The sequence below is a fragment of the Triticum urartu genome, chromosome 4A, assembly GCF_056163025.1.
Source record: "Triticum urartu cultivar PI428250 chromosome 4A, HENAU_Tu73, whole genome shotgun sequence".
NCBI lineage: Eukaryota > Viridiplantae > Streptophyta > Magnoliopsida > Poales > Poaceae > Triticum > Triticum urartu.
Window position 1 is genome coordinate 3631603 of NC_141876.1, and position 7542 is coordinate 3639144.

The window sequence follows — 7542 nt, forward strand, 5'->3', positions numbered from 1 at the left end:
CTCTCAGAACTAGCATGAATAGTAGAAGAATGGAATGGTTATATGGCTCTATGTAAATCCACCCATGGAAACCGGACAACAAAGCAAATAATGGAGAGCTAAGAATGACATGTACATCAAATAAGATTTCTAAATTAGCTGTGGAAGATAGTATGTTCTGTTGAACTACTCAATATGGCATTTCATACAATGCAATTAAGAAAAACTGAAAATTTCTTTAAACCTAAATTAAATCATGCTATTCTCTGTTGACTACTGTACTTAACAATTAAGCATTTAAAAAAATTGTAAAAATAAAACAGATCATGATTCAAACAACCAGGGTGCTGAGAACTTCTATTCGATGGCAAAGGGGGAAATCAATTTCTAGTAGAAACCATAGTATTTGTTTATGGAAAATAAAAGGAAACATCAACATCATGATCAAACACCAGATCACCGAATGATTAAACGAAAACCATTTTGTTCAGGGCCAAACGCTGACATACACCGTCAAACGACACTGTTGACAACATATATGCAAAAAATATTTCAAAAATGAGAACGGAAGAGGAAAACATAACCAGTTAATTATACTGATATGAACTAAAACCCCCAAACAAGATTAGACTCCATAAATCATAAACCTTAACGAGTAGCGCACTACAGCAACCCATTCTATATAGAATTGTATTCATCATACATGATTCTGGTAATAAGACCTTCCTACATCCAAACCAAGGCTATCTAAAGATAAGATTTCTCAAGGCTCAAGCTGTTCTGAATGGAGTTCTTTTATCAAACCAGCTAGGTTGCCAAAATATCTTTGTTGAATCTGACTGTCTAGAAGTTCTTGGTACGCTACAGGTTAGAGGATTTTCGGCAATAGCAGCATTCAAGTTTCTTCTTTTGTTAAAGTTTTGTATTTCTTTAGCCCGAGAGAAGTCAATTTTGCTATAACAGTTGTATTTGGGTAGATGACAAGGCCACCAGTCGTAGGCATCATCCGAAACTATTGAACAGGAGTAACAAAGACGAATACCGAAGAACAATTATTGCATGCAAAAAGGAAGATAATATCACAAGTGTTATCACTACCCCACGAATTCCACAATGCCATCAAGAGGAAAGTTGAAAAAAGGAAAAAAGATCAGTTTGATTTACTAGATTTACCAATAACTACAGATATTCTATAACATTTGAGGCTACCAACTATGAATTTAGGCACTTCTATTTCTTCTAATACTGCAAAATTAACTACACAGTGGTCAACTAACCTTTCCATCTATATTTCATAGCATTTACAAGAAAATAATGATAAGGCATTGCCAACGGCTCCAAATTGCAATAAGCTAATACTAGTTTTTAATCTTGGGCCACCATATTTTTTTACTCTCTTTAGTTAAAAAACATGGCTTGATGCTCACAATTTTTTGAATTGAACAAAATAAGCATGTAAGAGATCAGTTAGCTCCCTCTAGTGAATGCACACCAGTGGTGTTACGAATAGGTCTTCCTTCTGATCTCTAGTCAAAAGAACAAAAATAAATATCAAGTGGAGGATTACATAAATTGGACTTACTAAGCGAAATAAGAAAACCATTCAATCACTAATATAGATTTGTGTAACCAGCTTCTTGACAAGGCCAATTACCATACAGACTGAATATGTGGACATACATGTACTGATTCTTCATTCTTGTACACACAGATATGCATATAGTAATTAGTACTATTCATGCACAACCAAACTAGAAAAGGATATAAGATTGTCTTCATACATGAAATCCACTTAGCTGTGATCATTTCAATTCTGATAGAGAGAGTAGATATGTCCCAAAAATAATGAGAATACAAGATTACACCTGCCGTAAAATATTGGAATGATCTAAAATTATGTGTGAGATTTCATAAGAAAGCATAATTCATGAAGTGCGATATTTCTCTTGCTTTTATTCTTCTGAAGGGATAGCTCAACATAAGTTGAAAAGAAGCGACTAATGCCATTGAGTATTTTAATCAAACACAATGTGCCCAACTATATATGCCACCAAGTCTAATAAAACTGAACATGGTAAAACATATCCATATTGGTACCGTCCCTAGTAGAAGCTCCATGTAATTTAATGAGAAATGAAATTAGCATGAAAAAGGACCATATCTAGTTCAATTATCTTTAATGGGATATGGAAGCACCCCTATGCATATCCCAAACAAACAATGCCCTATGGCGACACGGAAAATAGCATGCGCGACAGAATAATTTACTTAAAATATTAGAATACAAGTTGTATGGCATCAAATAGAAGAATTTGTTTTGTAACTATGTATTTGCAGGACCTTTAGCGAATATTGTTGTGTTCTGAGTATTCTGATGTGGGCCAAAATGGTGAGCATTTAAACATAAGCCCGAATTAATAAAACTGATAAGTTCTACTTTCAATAAACAGATGAACCTAGATGCAACAAAGCTCTTTCATTAGCCATGGGGATTATCAGTTCATGTGTATTGTGGTCTTTTTGTCGGTTAATGTATTTTCTTGTTGGTGAGGTAGTGTGCATGTTTGTTGTCAGTTCATATCTATGTGTATTGGTGATCACTGCTATTGCTCCTCGCTATCGATCAGACTGTGGTATTACTTCGGCTGCTCCATGTAATTAGCCCTTTGTTGGGTGAATCTCCTACTACTTGCTAGCTTTGGAATTGTAAAAACACAATAAGTTCACAATTTAAAAAGTTGTAAGTTCAACACAACGTCCTAGATAAGTTTTAGGAAAAAGTTGAAACACAAAAAAACCCCAAAGAAATTCAAATGGTAACGTTCAAGTCGCGGGATGAAAGAAGTCCAGAACAGCGTTGAAAATGGTAGAGTTGACACACAATATTTTTTTTAAAGAAAATGTCATTCAGTTCAACGATATAAAACCATGCAAGTTCGGGGACGATAATATCGTAAACCGTTGAAAAGTTACAAAGAAAACGATACCGCAAAAACAGAGTAAAAGTCTAGTATGTGAAAAACACGCTCAGTACAAAACCATACGGCCATGCGTTCAAGTACAATTTTTTGGAACCATTCAAAACTAATGTAAAAAATACCTCAGTACAAACACATACATACAACAGTACAAGTATTTTGTTTTTAGACAGGAAAAAACAACATGTTGTGTTTTACCTTATTCAAAATTACTCTTAAACGGTTGCGAAGTAGAGAAAACGTTCAACATGACTAAGTTTTGCATTTTTGATAGCTATCCAACGGTATATTATTTGCCCCATTTCGACAAACTTTTAGAAAAATCACGTTCAAAATCAAATTTGACCATATACAAATTCGTTTTTAAACAGTAGGGAATTAGAAAAACATTTCTGTACGAAAAAGTTGCGCATTTTCCATAACTTTCCAACGCAGTATCATTTGCGTCAATCCGACAAACCTTTTGCAAAAAAAAGCAAAAATACGTTTCGCCCAGAATTTCACCGTTTTTAAAATTACATTTATATTGTATATAATTTGAAAAAACAGGAGATATATGGAAGGTGCGTATTTTTACCAGCTTTCCAACGCCATCTTATTTGCCCAATTCCGACAAACCGTTTGAAAATTGAGTCCAAAATACGATTTGCATTTTCCGTTTTGAAAAAAACGGTTTTTCAAAACTGCTCTTAAACCATGATGATTTTGCAAAAAAAAATCCTATATATTTGTAATGTAGATGTCAAGAGTTTTCCAACGATATATTACACGCCCCATTCCGACGAAAAACATCAGTTCGACGAGATGAAAATCATCAGTACAACCGCCTGAAACCATCAGTTCAAATATTCTGTTATATGGGACCGTGGGGCTCACTTAAAAAGGCTGGCGTCATATGGGAGCAAGACGTGGATAACCTATGCATATTCAATTGCTATATGACCGTTGCCTCTAAGAATTCTTTTCTTGGATAGCAGAGCAGCCGTAGAGAAGGCATGATTAGAACCTAGTGGCATCTGGCCCATTTTTAAAAAAATCTATTTTCTAAGGCGATTTAAAATGTTAAAATAAATTGAAACAAAATTTGAGTGTATAATTCCACAAAACATGTGTGCTACATAAAGTTTTTGAAAAACATATTGGATGTTTGACACCGAGATACAGCGATTTCCTAGAACACCCAGACAAGGTATAGTCCCTAGCAAGCATCAGACGCCAACTATGGATCTTGATCTTCGCCGGTGCATGTAGTGACTAGATGGCCCTCCATACGGGATTTGACGCTGACCATGCTGGAAATCACACTCATAGTTAGACGATATAACTAAGAAAATCCCATTCTTATTAGAGTGCAATGATAGAAAACCATTCATAATCCCCCTCAGCCAACGAAATTCTTATAATTCTTTCTATGTCCACCTGCCAGAATAATTCTCTGATGAATTCCTTCTACCATGATCAGGTCTCAATACTAATCAATTTCAAAAATTTCCCGTCCTCGTCATAACCGTTTTTGCTTGTGCTGCCATTGGTGTTGTTGGGTTTCTTTGAAACTTTACTCAGTATGTTTCAAAATATAAGACATATTACATTTTTAAAAGTAAACCTTTTTAAGTTTGATCAAATTTGTAGAGAAATATATCAAAATCCATAATAATTAATCGGTATAATTAGATTCATCATGAAATGAATTTCCATTTTTTGTGTTTAAAATTGTGGATGTTGACAATTTTAGCTCTGAACTTGGTCAAAGTTAAAGGAATTTGACTTTCCCAAAAATAATAGTGTGTTTTATTTTTTTCTGGTTTGATGATTTGGTGGGTCTTTCTCAATGTGATTCTATTGTATCCGCTAAGAAACCCATATTTATATGGGGGAAGTTTCTGCGTTGGTACCTGTATGTACTATATTAGTGCTACAATATCACATGGTGGCATTTCTTTTTTGTAGGTGGTGGGAGAGATGCGGAAGATTGATATGTTTTTATAGGCCGGTTGCTGTTGATTGATTTGAAAAAGGATTGGCTCTATAATTGAATACCTCAATCGAATTAAAGAGCTTCAAAATTAGGTAAATAGTGACTTAAAATAATTGAATGGGAGAGCTCCTTGAGCAATTGTTGACCCAGTAAAAATTGAGTGACTTAATTTAAATTGAAGACCTTAATTAACTGTGAGGCCTAAAAAATTAGAAAGTACTCCCTCCGTTCCAAAATAGATGACCCAACTTTGTACTATAGTTAGTATAAAGTTGAGTCATCTATTTTGGAACGGAGGGAGTAGTGTGTAGTATAAAATAATTGAATGTGAGCGCTTTGAAAAATTGTTGATGGTCAAAATCGGGCGACCCAATTTCAATTGGAGACCTTAATTGATTGTGAGCCCTTTAAAATTAGGGAGCTTAGTGTTATAGAGGGTATTAATATTCTCTCCATTTCCGCCCTTCAGATATGGCCTCTTTCAAAGTCTGAATAGCGGACAATACGCTTTGCCATGTGTAAGAGCTTCCCTTTTTCAACTCACAGCTTAAGAGATCACCTTATGGATAGTACTTAGTCCTTAGAACTTGAGCACCAATAGAATCAGGTTCCAAAAGTAAACGCCAACATTGTTTCGATAACATTGGTATATTAAAAGTGAGGGCCCGTATGCGGGTAGTTGGGGATGAGGCATTCCGTCTGATCATTCATGGAATTTTTGCCTGACGGAATTGACATTTTTCATAACGGACCGTGGGTAGTTTGGGTCTGGGGCATCCTATCTTAATTATCATTCCTGATGTTCTTAATTTCCACACTGAAATTGACATTTCCTAGCAAACGGAAGAGGGGCGAAAAATCACCTAGAATATGTTGAGACAATATTTTTTTTTGTAGTGACCTCACATGAAACATACAGTACAGTGTCGAAGGTGGCCAGAATGGATTGTACAAATAATTGCTCATTCATAGTACATATTAGATAGTAAAACAATCTCATGTTACATCAAGGAGTGCCCCTTAATAATCTCTTCAAAGCAAGCACATGCCGTTAATCAGGTTGTGTTTATTCTATATATAGGAGTAGCGTAGTAATAATTTTAATTAATGTATCTTGTGCTTTGGTAGGTTCACGCGACAGGGTAAGATGCCAGCATGTCAACGCCGCAGGCGCCCGTGCCTCTCTGGAGCTTCATGTAGCCTCCTTCTCCCCAGTTTTGGCCCCACGAGTTCTTGATGAGCCAGTAGCTTGTCCCATCCTGCTCGACACCGTAGCCCACCAGGGTGACCGCGTGGTTAATTTCTGTGCCGCAGGCGTCGCCGGTCATGATGCCGCCATTGTACATCTGGAGAAGCTCGGCTGCTTTCCATCGATGCCGACGGACACGGGCTGGTTAGCGACGGCGGCGGCGAGCGCGTCCTCGTTGTTGGCGGGCACGACCTGGTAGCCGCGGATGGTGGCGGCCGGCTGCGTGGCATCGGAGTCGCACCTGCCTTGGGCCGTGACGTATGGGTAGGCGTCCTCGGTGGTGATGCCTCCGTTGTCCACTATGTACTCGAAGGCAGAGGTCATGAAGCCGCCGCCGCACCCGTGGTTCTCGGTGGTGCAGTCGAGCAGCTGCTGCTCCGAGAGGGAGACCAGCTGGCCGGTGGTGATCTGGTGGATGCCCTCCACGGCAGCCACCGCTGAGAAGGCCCAGCAGCATCCTGTACGTAGCAAACCGAAGGTCGTCGTGGAAGTTTTACTTATCACAGACTACTCACGGTAAGGAACGTGCATGCATGCATGCACTGAGTTGGTACGTACCACACCGTCCTTGGTACTTTACACCGGTAACTGCGCCTGTGGTCCTCCAGTCAACGCCCTGCTCGTCAGCGGCGGAGAGGCTGACGTTCTTGTACTTGAATCCCGGCAGCATTTTGGGTCCCGGCGGCGCGGGCTTGAACCCGGTGTACCTGGCGGCGAACTCCTCGCTGGTTAGGTTGGCGAACTTGTTGACGGCCAGGTGGTACTTCTTGGTGCCGTCGGCGTTGGACCTGGCGACAAGCTCGGAGTTGGCCTTGAACACCTGGAAGCGCAGCGCCTTCTCTGCGTCATCCTTGTACTTGCGCCCGTGCTTGGCCATCCACTCCTCGTGGCGCGCCTGCATCGCCGCCTCCTCGCCGCCGGCCAACTCACGGGCCGCGACCACGCTGCTCATTAGGGCAATGAGGAGCAGCAGCAAGAAAGGGGTGGTCATCTTGGTCCCTGCCATGTACGCAGCTAGCAAGCTAATTAAGTGAGTAACAAGAGTGGTAGTTGTAGTTGTAGTTGGTGCTGAAGCTATCGGAATCGGGTGCTTAAATAGGCGGCCTGCTGAAACGGCTTGATCGTAGGTCACGGCAGATGTGGCTGAATATTCCCAGCCCCAGACAACACGGTGATCCTAGGTCACGGCAGATGTAGCCTAATATTTCCAGCCCCACACAACACGGTGCTAATTTTTGGAGTTGTGTGTGGAAAAATAATACGTAATTCTAAGTTTGAACTTCATCGAGTTTGGCAATTTTAGCCGAATACGGAATACGCTTGTGGACTCATATATATACGGTCACTGGTCTACTGTG

General features: G+C 39.5%; 1 pseudogene across 1 annotated transcript; it reads right to left on the bottom strand.

Moving 5' to 3' along the window:
• Positions 1-5877: 5877 nt before the first annotated feature.
• LOC125526768 (senescence-specific cysteine protease SAG39-like) lies at positions 5878-7259 on the bottom strand (annotated as a pseudogene). Its single transcript, XR_015600078.1, has 2 exons — positions 6743-7259; positions 5878-6642 (listed from the first exon to the last, which is right to left on the bottom strand). The product of XR_015600078.1 is annotated as a senescence-specific cysteine protease SAG39-like (transcript).
• Positions 7260-7542: the final 283 nt, after the last annotated feature.